Raw genomic sequence first — 20,461 nt, 5'->3', positions numbered from 1 at the left:
ATAAATCTCCTTTATCAAAACTTTGCTCATAAAGTACTTACTTAATTACTAAACACTACTACATAAACGAATCGACCATGTAAATTTCCAAATTCATAAAGTGCTCCTTATGAAAGATAAGAAGGCCGAATTTTAATGAAACCATAAAGATTATGAATCTTCAATTAATAAGACTTCAATTGTTCATTCAATAATTAGAATAGTTAAGGTACCTAAATATACGTAGTGGTATCGTAGTCAATATCTGAAGTAGAAAGTGGACAAATAAGAGTTGATATGATTCAGTTCACAAAATTGTAGCATTAAAAATCCATTATCTCGTCATTAGCAAGCGCCACTAGCAACAGACTTAGTACTTACTTACGTGTGCACTTAAATGACAATTAAGGATTTCTCTTTTATAAGTGATAAAACGCGTATTAAAGGGCCCGATCCATGACTCTACTGAGTTAGTTCGTAGTTTGGTATTGACTTGGTTCAGTGACTATTAAGGGCCATTTACCAACATCTCGAAAATTCTTACATCAGTTTAGCGACTTTTTGGAGCAAGACTGAGTCGAGATTCGCTCAGTAAGTACTCGTATGCGCATGTGTTTCTGATTTTTTGACAAGTAACGTGAAGTAAAGTGTACTTATAAAAATACAAGTTCGACAAGTGACCAGATTTGCCGCAGCGAATATCTGGTTTTGCCGAACGACAACAGCATCAGCAGTAACTTGCGTAAGTATATAATCATATTATGGCAAAGGAAATTTACCCATTTTTGTTCCTCCATTAAGCCCCGCGCCCCGTCTTTTATTCGATTAATTTTTTATAATCTCCGCCGATTGTGCACTGCTCTGTTCTATTATTCTTACGACTTCTATATTTTCTTTAATTAAGTCGCTTGTTTTACCTATAAGTGGCCGTGACCTGGTTATTCGGATTTTCTATCATAGCGTAAACAATTTTGACTATTAGTACTTAATTTTTGATTACTTGATAAAAACGATTTTTGTGGTTTTTTGTTGTTGCTGTTTTTATAATGCTTAGAAAATTGACTAACCACGACTACACAGTATGTATTTTCTTTTATCCTGTATATTATATATTTTCGGGGGTTTTGAAACAAATTTGGTCACTTCCGTTAAAACTCGTTTGAAAAAAAAGATCAAGATCCAGGAATTTTTTTTCACGTAAATCTCCCTCGCAGCAGCAATCATATGTTGAAATCCTCTCTTTTTCATAATTAATTTGAAAAAACAGTGAAACGATGGCGTGAAAAAAGATTAGTACAGAATAGAGTATGGGTGGTGCGTATAAAGACATTTCAGTGATGATTATACTACCCATGCTGGCCACTGTTTATCGTGTGCGTTTAATTAAATTTTTTTGTACTGTTGAATTTTAATTATTGCGTTTGAAATTTTTGGTGTCGATCCAACCACCCCCTTACCCCCCACGTACTCATGCATGTAATGTTTACTCAGTGATTATATATATATATCCTTCCACCCTATGACGGAAAAAAAAGATTCATAAGTTCAGTACACACAAAACTTATGTATAAAGGTAAATTATACGAGATGAGTAAAACCTGACAAGTTACCATTAGTTTTATCGTTTTCCTCAAACATAATGTTTGTAGTTACACTGAACTATCCAAGGGATGACGTTATAAGTAGGGAGTCTAGACCTTATGACTTTGCTGTCGTACTCTTTTTGTCTCTCCTCCTTCTCTCCGCGATCTTCCCTCAAAAAATCTCGAGGTTGCCGTGTATTAGCTTCTCGTAAGAAATATTACCTACAAATTATGTCAGCAAACACGCGTATCTTTTCATCAACATGTATTGGTTTACATACATGTCGAGAGTTATATATTATATACGTTTCAAATTTAAACAGGTTGCCGATCGCCAACTGCAGCAATAGCCAAAGACCACCAGCACCAGTTACGCCTGTCCAGCCTGTCTGGTCGACCTAACGAGTCCACGCGATCCGACGAATACTTTCAGTGCATCCACTGTGACATGTCCCTCAAGACGGACGACAACATGAACCAGCGCGTAAGGACAGTCCGAGGCTCGCCATCCCCTGGCTATTACAGTCACACCAACTCCATTGGTGGAAAAGGCAGTGGTGATGCTAACGAAAGGCCACTGTTCAACGGCAGTTCCTCCTCGACGATCGCCAATGACGCATACAACGAGACCAAGAAACGGCTCGGCAAACGCAAGCGCTTCAACGACAGTGACAACTCAAAGAAACGAGGTCAACGTGAGGATCCCATGAAGGTCAACGCAGAGAAGAAGAAGCGAGACAAGGTACCGAGTAGCAATGGAGGCAACCTGCACTCCCGCAACAACGGGCCTGGTGCTACTCCGACGTGCAACGCGGTCGTGGGCTTCGGTGACCTTGTCCACCTGGACTTTACGTCGAAAAAATTTCCCTTGATAGCGCAACGCACATGCGAGAGAACACTTCACCGGCCGGTCTCTGGCGCGATTATCAGTTACCTTTGCTCTAAGTGTCCTAGGGCTTTTCCCTGCCAGTCGGCGCTCGACGGTCATGAGATTAACTGTGGAATTGCAGCCACTGCCACCACTCACGACAACAACACCTGCAGTGACCTGACTAGTACAGAAAAGGAGCACTTTTTCGCCATGCTGGGTCTGCAGAGACCGTCCGCGAATGTGGCTACGAGCACGAGCAGCATCGTCGAGAACAACAACCACGACAATCACCAAGGAGACCTGACTGAAATCCAGAACATAACGATGAACGTGACGGGGCACACGTCGAATAGGCTGCAGTTGCACGAAAAAGCTGAAATGCCCGACAATTGTCCAGTGGGGCAGCAAGGATCGTCTGAGGCTTGGGGCTCGTCGAGCACTTCCCAATCCAGCAACACGGAAGAGGAGGACCAGAACGCGTTTGCCTCCAAAATTCGCGAGATGAAGCTCAAGGGTGAATATCCCTGCCAGTTGTGCACTCGTGCGTTCACGAATTTGCGGGCCCTTAAGGGCCATAACCGGATTCATGTCAACACGATACCCGGCAAGCCTTTCCCGTGCAACGTATGCAAGCACAACTGCGTCAACAAGAACGCCCTCAAGGAACACATAAGATCGCACAACGGGCTGAGACCATATCAGTGCTCGATCTGCAACTACCTTTTTGCGACCAAGGGAAACTGCCAGAGGCACGTGAGGAACGTTCACGGCAAAATAAACCACGAAGAGGTCCAGAGTGTGCTCATCTACCGTCCGAGCGAGGATCCAGCCAACAATCAGGTCGACTCGATGACTACATCAACCCAATCGCCTCGTGTAGCAGACAACGATTTCTGGTACGATATACTCGAGGTCCTGGAGTATGAAAGTGATGTTGAGGATCAACTACAGCAGATCCAACAGCCGGTGCTGGTGACGGGGGTATCCCTTGCCGAGAATCTGCCATATGAAAGCCAGTACGACGACTTCCAAAGGCCACCAGGCATGCAGCGGCACTTTAATTTTACCAACAGAATTGGTGAGCTGCTGCAGCACCAGAGTGATCAGTCAAACGACGCTGATTTCAACGACTCGTACGTTACGAATTCCTCACCTCTAGTCGAACGCAACTCTGGCAGCTCTCCACTGTCCGAGGATAGTTGTGTCAAGCCCTCCGAACTCACCGTAACAACCGCACAGATGTGCCAGTCGTACCCCGCCAGTGCCCATCAGACAGAGGTGCGCTATACGTCTTAGCGATCGCCATCGCACTTTAATATACCATCAAAATTCTTGGTCGGTTTTGCAAGGGTGTTTAGAAATAAATATTAAAACTATTATTACACAAATAATTTTTTTTCATTAGAAACAAATCGTCGTAATAATAAAAAAATATCCTTCGATCGAGTGCACGTAATCCTTTCCTTTATTAAATTACTTAAGTGCTAATATTCGGACAATTTAAAAGATGATGCATCCGACCGAAAAAAACTATTTCTTTAAAAACACATTGGTACTTGAGTCTTACTGATTACTAATTATTATTTTTCTTCCCTTTTTCACCCAGCAGCTGGTGCAGCATAGGCAGGGCATCCCCGAAAGAAAACCTACCACCTCCGAGAATGCCGAATTCGGGGTCCTAACGCAGCAACGGGAGGTTGACGGTAGCGCCGTCAACACCAAGGAAAACGATAATCTTGAGCATCAACTTGTGATCTACGAAGGAGACGCCAATCAACTGCATACGATCACCGTAACCATGACTCTACTTAAGGATAAACTTGAAGAAACCAAGCCCCAGGAGGTACAAAGTAACAACAGTCGGACGATTTTGACCAAAAAGTCTGAAGATAACGACGTGGTCGACAACAACGAGGGGGACGAAGAGGAACATAAAGACGAAGCCGACGAGGCCGTAGATTCGATGACGATCGTCACTAAGGAAAGTCATGGGTTCGCTTGCAAAAGGGAGAACGGCATTAGCGAAGGCAACGAAGATCCGTCCAGTATCTACGTGATGCCGAGCAACGCGTCCCACAATCACCCACAAAATTTTCACGCGCAAGACCTGAGCGAGAAGGAGGACTTTATTGCCCCGCTCAACGACCACTCGGGCGGCATTTCGGTCACTTGGCCTACAGCCGCGCCTATCTTCAATAAGAGGAGCAATAGGGAATTTATCGACTCGCTGGCCCCGAAACGAGTCAAGTGCCTATATTGCCAGAAACCCTTCCCCAAGGTCTCTTCCCTCAACCGCCACATTCTGACACACACTGGAGAGAAGCCCTTCGAGTGCCATTTCTGTCACATGTCCTTCAACACCAAATTCAGTTGCAACCGCCACCTGCTCAAGAAACACAAAAATGAAACCATTGAGACTGGGCTCGTGCAGACGATCGAGCTGCCCCAGGAATCTAATTCACCTCTCGTTGACAGAATTGCTACCAGCCACGAACTCGTCAACGCCAAAAACGAGAGCAACAGCATTTCGGCGAAGAAGACGTCCGCTGATTCCACCAAAAGCACATCGCCAAGAGCGCCACCTGGTCTTGCAACCAGCGGGACACCTCCTAAGTTCCACATGCACACGGGCAACAGCGGCTTCGCCGAGAGGCAGGACTGCGATAGTAGTCACGACGCCAAAAAAAAAGTAATAAAGAGTCCGATTATTTGTTCCTTTTTTCTTTATGCATAAATTAGAATTATTTTAACTAATGTTTATGAACTTTGATTACCACAGGTAGTGTGCGCCATTTGCATTGGGCGCTTCTATTCAGCCGCGGATCTGCGCCGCCACATGAGGACCCATACGGGCGAGCAGCCGTACTGCTGCGGCGTGTGCGGGCGACGCTTTACCCTGAAGCACAGTATGGTGCGACACCAGAAGATACATAACTAGCCCAACTTAGCGATATATACGTACCCTGCTAAGGAATACGAATTCATTTTGAACCGACTTGAATTGACCTTTTGAGACAGTGTAGGCACTAGTGGATTTATCAGTCATATCGAAGATCTCAATGAACTATTTGAGAATAAGTTAGTATAAAAATAAATGACTTTCAAACGGAAACATTTTTTTAGCCACATAAAAATGCATAAATTGGTTACGCGCTACAGAGATCTTCAATAAAATGTTAGCGAGAAAACCTCTTTTTGAACTCTTGTACTTTTTTGAATTTAATAAAAGTTTTTATGATGTATAATTTTGCATTTTATGATTACATTGTTAATAACTTTCCAACCTTTCGATTACTAGTACAGTTAATAATATTATTTTCCGCCCTCGGGAGGTTTTGGGAGGCTGGTACTTCCTCGGGCAAAAAAGCAGTTTTCCGATACTCGTTCGAAAAGTCTCCTTTTCGAACCTCGTTACGGACCTCGCCTTCGGCTCGGGCCGCAAACCTCTCGGTTCACAAACAAAGACTTTTTAAACTCGTAGGAAAACTACTATTTCAGCTATGCACTATATGTATATGATAACATAAATAGTAACTACAAACAAATCGGTTACATCACGCTTCAGAGGTGACAAATAAGTACGACTCACACCTGTTTTTGGATTACTCATAGTCTTTGTTAATCCTTTCAAAGGTTATTTCAATTTTCACTGGCGTTTGCACTCATATTAGCTGTAACTTTTACTATAAACATAAAGAAAGGACATTCCCCTTACCAACAAGTTTAATGTTACCTGCTGCTGCCACAAGTTCTTTTACTCACGTATCTTAGTCTATCGTACGTAACTTCTAACTTAAGTTTGCTGTACTATTTATGAGACGAAGTTGCTACTCTCTGATCTACACTCGATGCTTTTTTACATTTATTAAAGACATTCGTTGTCTGAAGTTTAAATTTGCTGTGCTTTGACACTATTTTTTTATAACTCTTGCCCCAAAAGATCAAATACAATATAAAAAAATTGATTTCACGGAGCGTGTTATAAAAATTGTTACAAAATTATAAATGTATTAGACTTTAGTGTTGTTTTTTGTATTAAAAATATTTCTTTGGTCCATTGGGCCAAAACGTTTTGCTTTAAATCAGTTTTTGTTTTATTAAAGTTTTGTACTATAAAATCAATAATATAATCTGTTAAAATAAGATATCTTAATGTGGTTTAGTAATTTCAATTTTATTGCAAAAACATCCTGTTTAATGAATTAAAAAAATTTTTGTTTGATCAATGTTATATTTCTTTGAAATTACTTTATTGTTTCATTGGACTACCTTTACTGAAATGGAAAAATTCATTTCATTAATTCAAAATGTCTCATGTTTCTAGATTAAAAAGTAGTTTTTAAAATAAGCATTTCTATTTTGTTGATTCGATTCAATTTTTTTCGCAAATAAAAGAACCTAATAATGGGCTAGAAAGAAAAGAAATAATTGTTTCGTTAAATAGTTTTATGTTTTTGATAAACAAAGATTAACAAATTGTGAATTTTATTAAATTAAAGTGTACTTTCTCAAAATGAGAACTATTTTCATTTGATAAAATCCAAACAATTTTACTAAACTAAGACTGTTAATAGAATATAAAAAAATTATCTGTCAGTCATAGCTATATTTCTTAAACATTAAATAGTTCTTTTATTTATTTAACTTTGATAAAAGGTATAAACCCGTTCTGCAGAATTTAACTGTGTTTTGTTTTAATAAATAACATTCTTGTAGATGATTGAATCAAAATTTTATGCTAAATCACAAACTTTTTTATTGAATTTAAAAATTATTTCTTACAGTTCATGTTATAATTGTTTGAAAACATTTTATGTCACCAAAATATGAATTACAATGAAGTAAGACTTTTTTGTAGAGGCAAAATGTATTGTGTGCAAGCAAAAAATCTTCTTTCAATTAAATACAATTAAAATATTTTATCCAAATAAAAAACCTAGTGATTATTTTAAAACAAATTTTTTTCTATCGAAAGTTATATGATTTAAAAATATTAGGTTGGGTTAACAAATTAACTTCATCAAAAGTAAACAATTTATTTTATTAACTAAGGCCGTATTTTGATAAAACAAGAAGTATTTTTTGATTAAATGAAAATAAAGTATTCATGTAAAACAAAAAAAGTTGTTCTTGAACGAAAAAAAATTTTTCGATAACTATAAATTATTTTTTTTTTTTAAAAGAATATTCATTAAATAATTTTTTTTCTTGGATCAAAGAAAATTTTATTGTTTTTAAGGAATTGGGTGCTCAGTATATACGTAAAAAAAATCCCTCAAAGTAGAAAAACTAATTTTTTATCATACAATATGGAGTATTCGTATGCAAAAAGTAGTGTACAACGCAATGCGAAGTTATTTGAAAAAAAAAAAAAAAAAAAAAAAAAAAAAAGACAATTAGAAATTAAACTGAAACAAAAGATACTTTTTCAACCGAACACTTAATAATTCCGAAGTTATGACTAGCCATCCAAATATACCTGAATATAGAGCAAAAGGTAATATCATGTATTAAATCGATTGAGTTGTACACGCTTATACCCCATATAAAGCTCAAAATTTTAGAAAAAAAATTATTTGTAAAGTTTTCGTTAATCTCATACACAATTCGTGTAATTAACTCTGGAAATGACATGGCACAAACTATTGAAGGCAACTAGTGACGTTGAAAAGAAAGAGAAACGATATTTTAAGAATCAACGTGTGTGCTTACACGTGTTAACAAAAAAATATACATCAATACGGATAAACTTAATGAATCGGCTAAAAATTGTATACGAGCTCGTTATGTCAATAGTATAGTATGAGGATGTATTTTATATTTTGTAAAAGCATCTTAATGTGAGCTTGTGTATCTTTCATGAGGAAACTACAAATTAATTCACGAAACCTGAGCAGCCAGGTGAATTATAATTTCAATGTTTTAGAATAATAATTAAAAATTACTTATAAAGTATAAAGTAGAAGTTCTGTCCAAAATCATTATACTTCATCTATTAAGCACTTGATGAATGCTCTTTCTTTTGTTTCCGTGCTAGATAAGCTATTAAAATCATCAATTTTGTCATTGAACTAAAATAAGCTTTCTTTGGTATTAATTGTTTGAAGTTGAAAATTGATGCATCAAGTTTGAATTTTTCTAAAATAACCCTTTTTGACCATTTGGAGCTTTTATTTTAAGTAAAGATTCAAAGATAGATTATAATTCTAATTATAATTCTAATTTTTCTTAAATGTAGTTTTCAATAAAACTACGCATGAAGCCGAAGTCATATTAAGGAGGCTTGGGCGTTTGGTGTCGTATCTATTGAGGGGCCCCTGTGGGGTACTTGTCATACAAATGATTCTTTGTAATATTTTTTTTATAATCATTTTGATTATACACATGTGTGAGCAAAATAGCAATAAAACGCGGAAAAGTCATTCGGAAAATCGATATTAAAAAATTTATTACTTTTCCAAGGTACCTTGTGTAAAGATGACGGCCCTGCCACGATAAAGCTGACAACACTGTACTCTCTTGCTCTCATCTGCTATTATATACCTATACTTGTGTTAGACTTAAATTTTCATGCTTGTATGTTTATGAATGTACAGCGCATGCGCACTTACAGTACCTGAACAAAACAATTCTCATGTTCGATGTTTTCCTCGCTATTTTCTCAAAATTTAACGTGTTGATCCTATTTTTTTTTTTAAATAATAGATTCTTTATACTTTCAAGTACATGTACCAATTTAATGTGTGGGCCCACAGCTTTTTATTGCGGTACGGTAGTCTATTGAATTTCGGGTTCCGTAAGGTTGCGTGTTAAAATGACGAATTTTCACAAGCGATTTTCTCGAAAATAAATGTGTTGACCTACCTGTTTTGTTTTCCTAAAAAAATCTAGCAAACTTTATCTATATAATCTCTGAATTTCAGACCTAGCCAGCATTTAATTCAAAATCGCCCAAGCCTCCTTAAACACAAAAAAGTGCAGTATCTCAACTGTGAGTATCAAAATTTGTAAAGCTTAGCTCATAAATAACGATAATAGCTACAGTCAAGGTGGCACAATCACTAGTTGATCCTTTCCTTTTCTAGTTCAGTGTTAAATTAATTTCTAATACTAGCGTCAAGCGTATATAATACGAAAGCGTTTAAGCTTAGTGCATTATTGGGCGTTGTCACGGTCTCGTTTCTTTAAGGATTGGTCCGTATTATTGCTTCGATATTTGACTATAGCACGAGTTCAACGTGAAACCATGAAAATTACATGTTGTTTTCGAATTGGAGGCACCTGGAAGGGTAGAAAGTGGAGATCTCGAGAATGGACGGGATTGCTATCGCTGCTACAGTGGACAACGCTTTTCTTTACTTTCATTATCTCAGGTTTGTACGAAAATGTTTTTCGATTTGGGTATACTGTACTGCCATCAGCACTTATTGCATTATATTGTACCTATCAGAATCAGAGTCTCAATTTTAGATAGTTTTCAAAACGCTCGTAAGCAAGAATTACTATTATATTGGTGTTCTTATCATAGAGATATTACTAATAGAGTAGAGGAGTAAGTACCTAACGCATAAGTGTAAATGTCTCGTTGGAAGAGAAAGACAGAGGATGAAAAGACCTTCCATCACCATCACCCCGCCTACAAGCATGAAAACTTTGGAAGTATATCCATACATAGAGGATCACTTGATTTGCCCTCTCTTTCTACCGACAGGACGCGTTTTAAGTCGACTCCCCTACTCTATTAGTAATATCTCTATGGTTCTTATGCCGGTAACTTCAAAAAATGAAACCAACTATTCAAGAAATTTTTAGCAACCAAACTTCTGAGGAAAGCTATCAACACTTGCTACGGTATTTTTGTTAAGGAACAGTAATGGTTGATTATCTTTGTTGGAGGATTTAAGTGTTCACCAAATCGTTGCAAGCTTTGATAGTTTTCATTAAAACATCAAGAGTCTTAATAACTTTCGAAAAAAAAAACTGTTGATTCTGTTAATCGTTGTAGTTTACAACTACAAAACAATATTTTTTGGGTGTACTATTCTATGTGTTGCTGTGATTATTATAATGTGTCGTGAGATACATACAATGATCCGTAGTCAAGCTTGAATATGCTTAAATGGACGTTGCAAAATTAATTGTTTGAATAAAATTACAATTTTCATGAGCTTTAAGGATAAATTTAGTATGTTTCAAATTGATAAAGAAATTAAAAAAAAATTAATTTACTCCACTTAAATTGACTTTTTTTCATGAAACTGCCATGTACTTACTTTTTCGTTACCAAAGGATCTTTTATTCATCATGTTTTTAATACTTTACCAAACCTTACTCCTTAGAATTTTCACGGCTTTCCAACTCGAGCTTCTAAATGTGATATCTTCGCTCAGTGAAATCCCTTACATCCTTTGTCTAACCGATAGTATCAGTACTGTTACCAAAAGCCACACAAATGCTTTTTAAAGACTTTTGAAATTTTTTTGTTTTAATTTTGGGTATCTTATTCTATCCTTTTCTTATCATATTAGTTTGTTTTTACTCGAGAATTTTTTTTAAATTTTAGATCATTTAAGTGACGTCATCTAAATCAATATATTTTCTACCGTCTATAATCATTACATTTCTAGTTCCATATTGACTGTATTGGCTACATGAAAAAATTTCAATAACTTGGAGATTTGAAAACATGTCACGTCTATCGTAATAAACTACCGCATGCTTACAATCACGATTCGAATCGGCAGCTCAGGTAGTGCCATTTTGTGGACACACAAAGCACACAAGCTATATGAGCAGTGAAACAAATAGCTTATCTAAAAAAAACCATCAGTATTGAGCGTTTTATTTGTTAACATTTTTGTAAGAAGCAACAAGCACATTAATAAATAAATGTAATCTGCGAGAGTATTTCGTGAGCCGTACTATTTTTTTTTTTGTTAATCAAACTAATATTATATACTTAGGATATATTCATAGGTCACTTATGCCTGTCATAACGTACAGAGGCCACGCAGTATCAGCTACTTTTTTAACTAACTTCGTGCGTGGTTTACATTGTTTTTCATTAACAAGCTGTTGGTTCTACCTCTGGTGTATATATGTATGTGTATATATATATATATATATATATATATCTCCCTATATTATATAGTTAACTCAGTGGGGCATTCCACACAAACCCCCCACTGCCCAGGCTTCCAACTTAAACTTACCAATGTACTTACTACAATCAATGTATGGTATTGTAGCAAAGTATCTGTATACATACGTATACATATCCAAAACATCGAATGCTACGCATTTTCTCATTAAGTTAGAAAATTCTGAAGGCCAATAAACAACGGCATGGTGTGTGCATACCATCTTACACTCCATCTCCATGCGAATAGTTACGCATAATTATACAGAAATTTTTAATTATAAGCTTTACTTATATTATTTTATGTTAATAATAACATTACTTATATTCAGCCTCATTGCAGCGGTGTATTTTGCCGCAAGTTGCTGTGTGTAGTCCTATTTTAAAGCATTGAAAAAAAAGTGGTAACGTAAATCATACACGCCATGAACTACAAATGTGTTCTAAATTACACGATCAAATTTGTTAATTACATTATAGGCTGCTATGGACATAAACCCCAGATGTATCCTAACTTGACAGAGATGGAAATAAACGAAGGAGACACTCTAGAAATCACGTGTACGAGTACTAGCGACTTTTACTTTCATTATCCTGAAATTGATAAGTCTAAGTATGTAAATAACACAGCTTTAATACATGTTTCAACTTTACAAGCTTTTGATACGTACGTGTAAAAATATCTATACTTTAGCTTGTGATCGATAGAAAAGTAGTTACATCAACAAATATAAGTTATCTGAATTTAGCAAACAATAGTAAAATCTTTCGAAGACACTCAACTGTCTTTGGCGATTCTGGCTGGTATGGCTGCGTTGATGTTACTAAAAAAGTAACAAAAAAAACTAGTAAAAACTATGACGATCCAAAAGCCAGATGGATATACGTTTATATTAATTGTGAGAACTTTAGTAGTTATTTTTATCTTTTTCTTTCGATTTCAAAAATAATAGGCAATAAAACTCTACAGAAAATTTACGTACTATAATAACATTTTTTCATAATAGCCAATAGAAGTGCGTTTGTGAATACTAAGGAAAACAAGAACTATATGCTTAGCGCTGGAGGATGTTTGGATTATTACAGCATTTTTCCTTGTCGAACGACTTCCCCCAAATTCAACGTAACGCTTACAGCAGAGGATAACGTAATACTTACTTGATTGAAATAATCGTATTATTACATGCATAAATCAAAATCTTATTTATCATATAACATGTTTTTGTGTAGTTCATACAGGAAGCTCTGGCTATGGCAGACATAACTTTTGATCCCAAAGTTGGGTTTGTTGTTAAAAATTCAAGTATCTTCCTCTTTAGACATGAACTTTTGCGTGCAAGAAGTAAAATATATACTTGTGTGGTAAATCAAGATAATTTTACAAACGGAATAAACAGGATAAATATGAGTTATTCCAATCACGCTTATTATTGCATGGGACAACCTTCTATCGAAATCGAAGGCATGAAGCAATTCACTATTGGTTTCACATTAAACATCAAATGCACAATTGCAGTAAAAACAGAAAACTCTTACACCTTCACCTGGATGACTCCACGAAATTCAGTATGAATTAAAACTTATAAATATGAATAGTTTGACCTTTTGATATAACAATTTAAACTTAATGTCATCTTTCAAACATTTATAACAATATTAAGTATATGTATAATAATTAGACCTCCATCACAATTTTGGATCCAGTACAAGAAGAGAAATATTTTTTCGAGGATCTGGTTACATCTGAAATTATAATAAACAATGTTACTCAAGGTGATGAGGGCTACTACACATGTGAAGCTAAGTCATTGTTTAATGAAAAAAAGAGTACTAGTCAGTATATTCCAGTTTACAGTGAGTTACCAATGAAAATACTTTTACAATATTTTTGAACCAATTTAAGGTAGAACCTATGCTTTTATCATTTATTTTTATAGATTCTTATAATACTCACATTGATTTGATATCTTATAATAGAAACGATGACAGTGCTCTTGATAACTTCGTGAATTTTGAAGTTGTTGTTGATGCATATCCAGTACCAACTTTTACATGGTAATAAATTTAGAATAATCGTAGAAATGTGCCCAAAAATCATTTTTCATAATCAATATTATTAAGATTTTCTAATCTTACCAGGATCGATCCAAATGGTAGAGAAATTTCATCAGGACCATATGTCCAAATATCTAATAGCGTATTAAAATATTTAAAAAGCAGCCTTACGTTGTATAGGAAAGCACAAAGGAGTGGTACATACATATTTAAGGCGAATAATAGTGCTGGAGTGAAGCTTCAGAGTTTTACTCTTGAACTTTTTGGCACTTTAAATAATACATGCATATTATACTTATTAATTTATTTTTACGTTTTACATAGTGCTCTTTTTTAAAATTTATTTACAATCATATTATTTTAGAGGGTCCGTGGATTAATGTACATAAAAGAAATGTGGAGACCAATTTTTACAGTTTTTATAAGAGTGCAACTACGTTTTATCCAGACGGTGCAAAATCATTGAAATAGCAAATATATTGTACCATCAGGCCAACGAATTCTACTAAGGCATGCTAGTAGAGCCCAGATTATGTTAACCTTTTTCTGCGAATCTTCAGTTTTCTACGATGCTCAGTTAAAAAAGAGTTTCAAATACATCACACATGTTTTCTTCGTCGAGTGCTACCAGTTAATTCCTTATAATATTTCTTTAATTAATAATCCTTTTAATATTGCCATTTCTTTTACTAAATTGGTGAAAATGCTCTAGTTAAAATTTGCAATACCATGTAACATTCTAAAGCAACCTGTAATTCATCCTTAAAGATCCCTTATTAAGTTTAGGATTTACTCTAATATATTTTATATTATCTGACCCAATGAACATTGTAAAACAATAATCATTTAAATCTTAAAAAAAAAAAAAGTTAGTGCCTTTATTACCCTTACCATGTTAATCACACTTTAAAAACCGTAGAATACACTGAATTTATTCGCTAACGACATAATTCAAAAACTACTATTTCTAACATGTTACACAATTTGAAGGATCTAATTGTACATTAATACAGCATTTTTTGTTTAAAAACAACTTCGTATAGAAGTAATGGTTTCGTATAATTAGTGTGATAAAATCAGCTTAAAAATGAATATTTTAGTAATAAATCATCTAATAATCATGAAAAAATGGTAGTTTTCGTGGGATAAGTGCCATCGTCTCCAGGGCTATTTTGCGGCGGACGTAAGGTTATCACGGTGCGATGGCGCTTACATGGCGAATCCTATTTTTTTCACCAAGGGCACACTAGCCTCTCAAAAACGCCCGAGGTAGGAAAAACAATTTCAAACCATTTCAAACCATTTCAAACCATAGTCAAATAACATACAAATCCATACTTTATGTATAGAAGGTCAGGCCAAACTTTTTCTTGTTTTCATTTCGAATGGTAGTTCTTACCCCAGAGGGGATCACATCAAAGTGAAGTACTTAATTGAAAGTAGACTTTTGAAAATATTAATTTGTTACAACAGGTGCATGAAGATTTTAACAGAAATAAGCTTAAAAAACACTCAATTTTTTGGCAGACTATGTCCAATGCACAATTGTGTAGTGCACAAATTTTTGTACACAAAATATTGCAGAAATTAATAAATAACGATCACAAAATATTTTATTAATATTTTCCAGGCACAATATTTATTCCGAAATCAACGTACATTTTGTGCACATCGTATCAAGATTAAATGTAGTTTGTGAACAAACCTCCTCTAATTTTGGCACGAATGCTATGCACAAAAAAATTTTAATCAAATACTTTGTGATCGTTATTCATTAGTTTGGGCACTGGACATAGTCTGCCAATTTTGTCCATAATGTATAATTTATAATAAAAAAACGGTATGTGAGTTTCAAATAAATAAGAAATATATATTAAACGGTAATTGCGTAAAAATATGTTTTTCAAAAGCATTTTTTAAATCTAGAAGCATGCTTCCAAAATAAACTCATTTCTCCCTCTTGATCTAAATTAAATTTATCTACTTTCAACCAATGAAATCGTGATTTAAATCTTTTTACACGTAATATTTAATTAACGCTTGATCCAGAGATTAAGTTAAAATGAAAAAACAATGGTGTTTTAATGCATATATGTATTGAATACTTGTGTGATTATGTGTGTTTCTTAACCCATGAAATCACAAATTTTGGCGAAATTTTCATAAAATTTGTATTTTATGTCAAGTTGATAATAAAATATTCTGGAATAAATATTTTATCAGATTAAACAAGAGTTAGAATATACCTAGATTATGATGATTATGATGTACCCTAGTGTGTGACTAATTCGAATAAATAATAATCGTTAAAACTTTTGAGTAAGTTCAGTTATTTTTTGCCATTGGCTCTAGGCTATACACTGTCAATAGATCGCTTCACCTCTCTTGTGACTGCTCTATATGTATCATATCACAACGCTCCACGCGCCAACCCCCCGTTTTTAAATAAGTATGCTTAAACTCTAACAAAACTCCTGGTGGTTCCCCTCGGGATCGATTGGTTAAACTCTATTATAATTTATTTTTTAGATTTTTATTATCATTATAATTGATTACATCAATTAAAACTATTTACGTGTATACATATTGTACGTTACGATTTCCACCACGCACCAGCAGTATAAAGAGAGGCCATGTATATAGATTAGATTAGATTAGATTAGATTAGATTCTTAATTTAGGCCTTGTGGCTATGCCATATCTGGCCCTCAATTAGCAGTACAAAGAATACACATAAAGTAACTCTTGAAGATACATAGTAATTTACAATATATGATAAGCAGTATTGGTAAACATAATTATAAAATATAGTTACAATATGAAAAAATTACAGAAAGTATACAAGTTAGAGCAAAGTAAATTCACATAGTATTGAAAGTATAAATGTAATATATAATAGATAAAAGTAATAACAGTATTATTCTAAGCAATGTATAATAAAATCGAGTAAATATGTAAAACAAAAGTACATCATCAGACGCCGTAACGACGCAGTTATCCATGATTTGTAAGTATAGATTTGATAGAAATGGTTTTAAGAGGAGCAACTGCGTCAAACGATGTCAAAATGATGCTATTGAAATCCGATAGTAATTGATCAACATTTTTGTTAGGAGTGATATAATTCAATTTATTTAATGTATTTAAAATAATATCGTTTAGATTGTGAGTATTGATGTGATTAAGCGGTCTAGTTACAAGATGTATATAGAGCTAGAGCTACTGCGGCGCACTTTCGTATGCGTGAGCAAAACATTGAACGTAAAGTATTCATACCGAAAATAACACAAAACACAGGAATCATATCCTCCTTACCGTTTAATTTGTACAGAAAGCAATTTCCTTTAGTTTTGGCATTTACTATGACTATAAATAAATCTCGAGGTCAAAGTTTCGATAATGTTGGTATACTCGTATACTTAAAGAAGCCTTTGTTCTCTCTTGGTCAATTATACATAGCTTTATCAAGATGCAAAAATATAAATTGCATTTTTATACAAATAGACTGTGACAATGATTCAAAAAAAAAAATGTAGTATGGGATGAAATTGTTTAATATAAATTTTATAACATTTATAAATTTTAACAATTTAAGGAAGTCAAATATCTTGGATACTGAATATTTAAAGAATATCTTTTTATATAAACAAACTAGCAGCCCCCCGTCTCGGCTTTGCCCGAGACTTACTAAATAAAACACCGTAGTATGTTGACATGTAATGTGAAACATTTTCAGTTAGAAATTTTACATATATTCCTGATACATCTCAGAACAAAAATCTTCATATTAAAAACATATTTTTTCGGAATCCATATAGTGTATTTGGTTAAATAATGAGGTGTAAAAATTCAAAAAAATTATTATGCTGAAAAGTACCGTGCGTTCTTTATGCCATAAAATAATCAGTGGCTATAAGAAGCCGTTGATTTACAGTTTCTCCCGTGTAATTCACGAAAACGGCTATTTTTTAGAGCAGTTAAGATTTTAAACCCCCAAAAAATTTATATTAAAGAAAAAATTTTTTTTCTCATATCTCACAACTTTATTACCAGAGCAACAAAGTCCTGGACTTTAAACCCTACATTTTTATTGCCACAAAAACACAAATACATTTTCTACTCATTAAAAAATCTAAAGTAGGATCTTTAAAGATTTCAGAGATTTCTGTAAGGGTACAACAAAAAGCTGATCTTTTACGTAATGGACTCTTTAGTTGTCGATTTTGAGGCTGCTGTTTCAATCTCAATAAATTTTCTGCGTCAGTTTCTTGACGCCTAAGTAAAATTTTATTTATTAGATACATTTGAAGTTTTTCTTTCAGTTTACCCTCTTGCGACTTTTGGCATGCTTAAAATTTTTGTGACCCCTAAAAGCTGTTTTCTGTCAACTTTGTTAAGTTCTAATATATTTGTTGGCAAGGTAGTTCGACGTCCGATGGCCCTGAAAAAGATCAGTGAGCTTCTTAAGTTAACTCTTTCTTGACTGCAGTTAACAGCAGTTGTGACTGCCTGGATACCTCAGGGTGATCTTCTCTGGCTTGCTGTTGAAGACCCAGACTGATTAGGAGAAAAATTACAAAGTCCGAAGCTTTGGGGCTAGTTGTAGTGCTCTTTCCCAACGTCTCCCGGTATAACGTCGAAGACGTTGGTGTCTAAAGCACCTTTTTTAGTTGCAGATTCAGTTGTTCTGGTGATCTTAGATGGGGAGATTGGTTAGTGATACTTGTCCAGTGGAGGCAGTCCTGCTGGCTCAAGTTTTTTTTCCTTCATAGCTGTTATAGGTTTGCCCAACGCAGACCTTGGAGAGGATCAGTGATTATTGGTTGAATGCTTAGAGTCGAAAGGGTAGTATAGGGTCGTCGGTCACCGGGTTTTCCAGCCTTGCGAAGAACAACTCCGCCGGCCACGTCTCACACCACTCCGGTGACGTCTGCTAGTGAATGGCTGACTTGGTTTAATAGTGCCCGTCTTTAGTTAATATAGTCTTTTAGTCGACGAATCGCTTCCGGAAATGGTAATAAAAATGTATTTGTTAACAAGGTAGTTTACACTTAGGTGGATCCTAAAAAGAACCGATGAAATTGATGGTTAAGTAGGGAACGTAAATACTTATAATGGCGAGAAAAAGTGCCAGTGGTGAAACTTCCAGGCTATTCTTATTCCTGATGATGAAGAGCTGGCTACGGTTGCTTGATTCTTACCTTGGGAGTCTCGATGTATGGAGACTGTAATGGAGGAAGGTACGCTGCTGACCAAAGAATATCTCGTCTCGGGTCGTTCCCCGGATAACCAACCGCTCATCGTTAGACGGGAACATATGGGTAAGCGCATTGGGGACGCGACGACCAAGAAGGTAGCCGTTGTGGCTGCCCATGCCCCTCAGAGCTCAGAGCTGTTTTCCCTTGCTTACATTTGTAGCCACAAATTCTCTAACTGCACCAGGTGGGATGGTGGGACTCCCTCACAACTCTGATAAGTTGAACCAGATTGTGCTATGGCTACATATGTCTTCTGGTATTGTGGCAGAGATGGCATCGGTTGGAATTAGTTTTTTTTTTTTTTGATCGCACTCATCGAGTTTCAGGATAAATGGACACCTAGGTCCCTTCCCCCTTAGAGAAGAGTGTCGTCCGTAACCAGGATACCCAGCTGCAAGACTATTATCAGCATTCTCAATACAGTTCGTTGAGTTGCCGAAACTCGACAGCAACTTTATGGAGACGCTCCATCCTATTATAACCACACTTATTTAATTATGTTGCAGGTAGCTTCGATTTTATGTCGACGCCACCTAGCGGATTTTACTGAACTAAAGAGAAAAGCTGGCATATTTTTGCAAAACTTTGAGCTCATTTATTGCTATTGTTATTAAATTTTTTAAGATAAAAACTATGCTAAAACCATCTAGGAAGTATCATGAATCAGTGTGCAAAATTTCAACGAAATCGGTTCAGTAGTTTTCGCGGTTAGCGATTACAACGGTTTTAGCGCTTCTGCTTTATATATTAGTAAGATGTTGACTTTTTTAATCATAATACATGACATAATGTATTAATTGACTTAGTGTATTGTATTAAGAAATCATAATTCATCTTTACGGTTTAGAATTAAAAAAGCTTAACTGGTAAAAGTAAATTAATTTTTCTTGTTAGAAAATAAAAATGTTGAAATTTTTGTTTATGACAAAAATCGTGCATTAAGTTGTTTACTTTTAACAAAAGTTTGATTTTATGTAAATTTTTATCATACTTATTAAAAACAATTATTTACGAATAAATTTTTTATTAAATTATTTGTTGATATAATATTATTTACATTTTATTTTTTATCTAACTACTGATGACATCGATCCATCCGTTGGAAAGAACTTTGAAGGAAGGTATACTTATTTTAAAAATTTTTTAAATTAGAAATACTCATACAAACTTAATATACAATAAGAAACAAATCATACAACTTAATGTGTCCACATTTATATAGTACATAATCAATACAAGAAGCATAGTTATCAATAACCAATCCATGCATCAAACATTTTATAATGTATTAAACATTTGTATGTTATGCACTCTAGTTAAATCAGAAATGCTGATGTATATGATAAAATTAACGATAGAACTTATTTCATATTTATTCATTTCTTTATAGACATACCAACTATTGCATGTTCTAAGCACAAAATCCAAGATAAAACATTTAAAAAATTTTAAAAATCAAAATGCATACATACATTTTATAAAAAACCGTAATAGCGCCAGTTATGTGAACTTTTTTTAAAAAGATTTTTAATTCAAGCGTCATAGAATTGAATGATTTAAAAACATTTTTATGGTA

The sequence above is a fragment of the Copidosoma floridanum genome, unplaced genomic scaffold (assembly GCF_036245765.1).
Source record: "Copidosoma floridanum isolate Cflo_tuat_1 unplaced genomic scaffold, Cflo_Japanese_pri ptg000021l, whole genome shotgun sequence".
NCBI lineage: Eukaryota > Metazoa > Arthropoda > Insecta > Hymenoptera > Encyrtidae > Copidosoma > Copidosoma floridanum.
Note: the sequence above shows the minus strand (reverse complement) of the source record.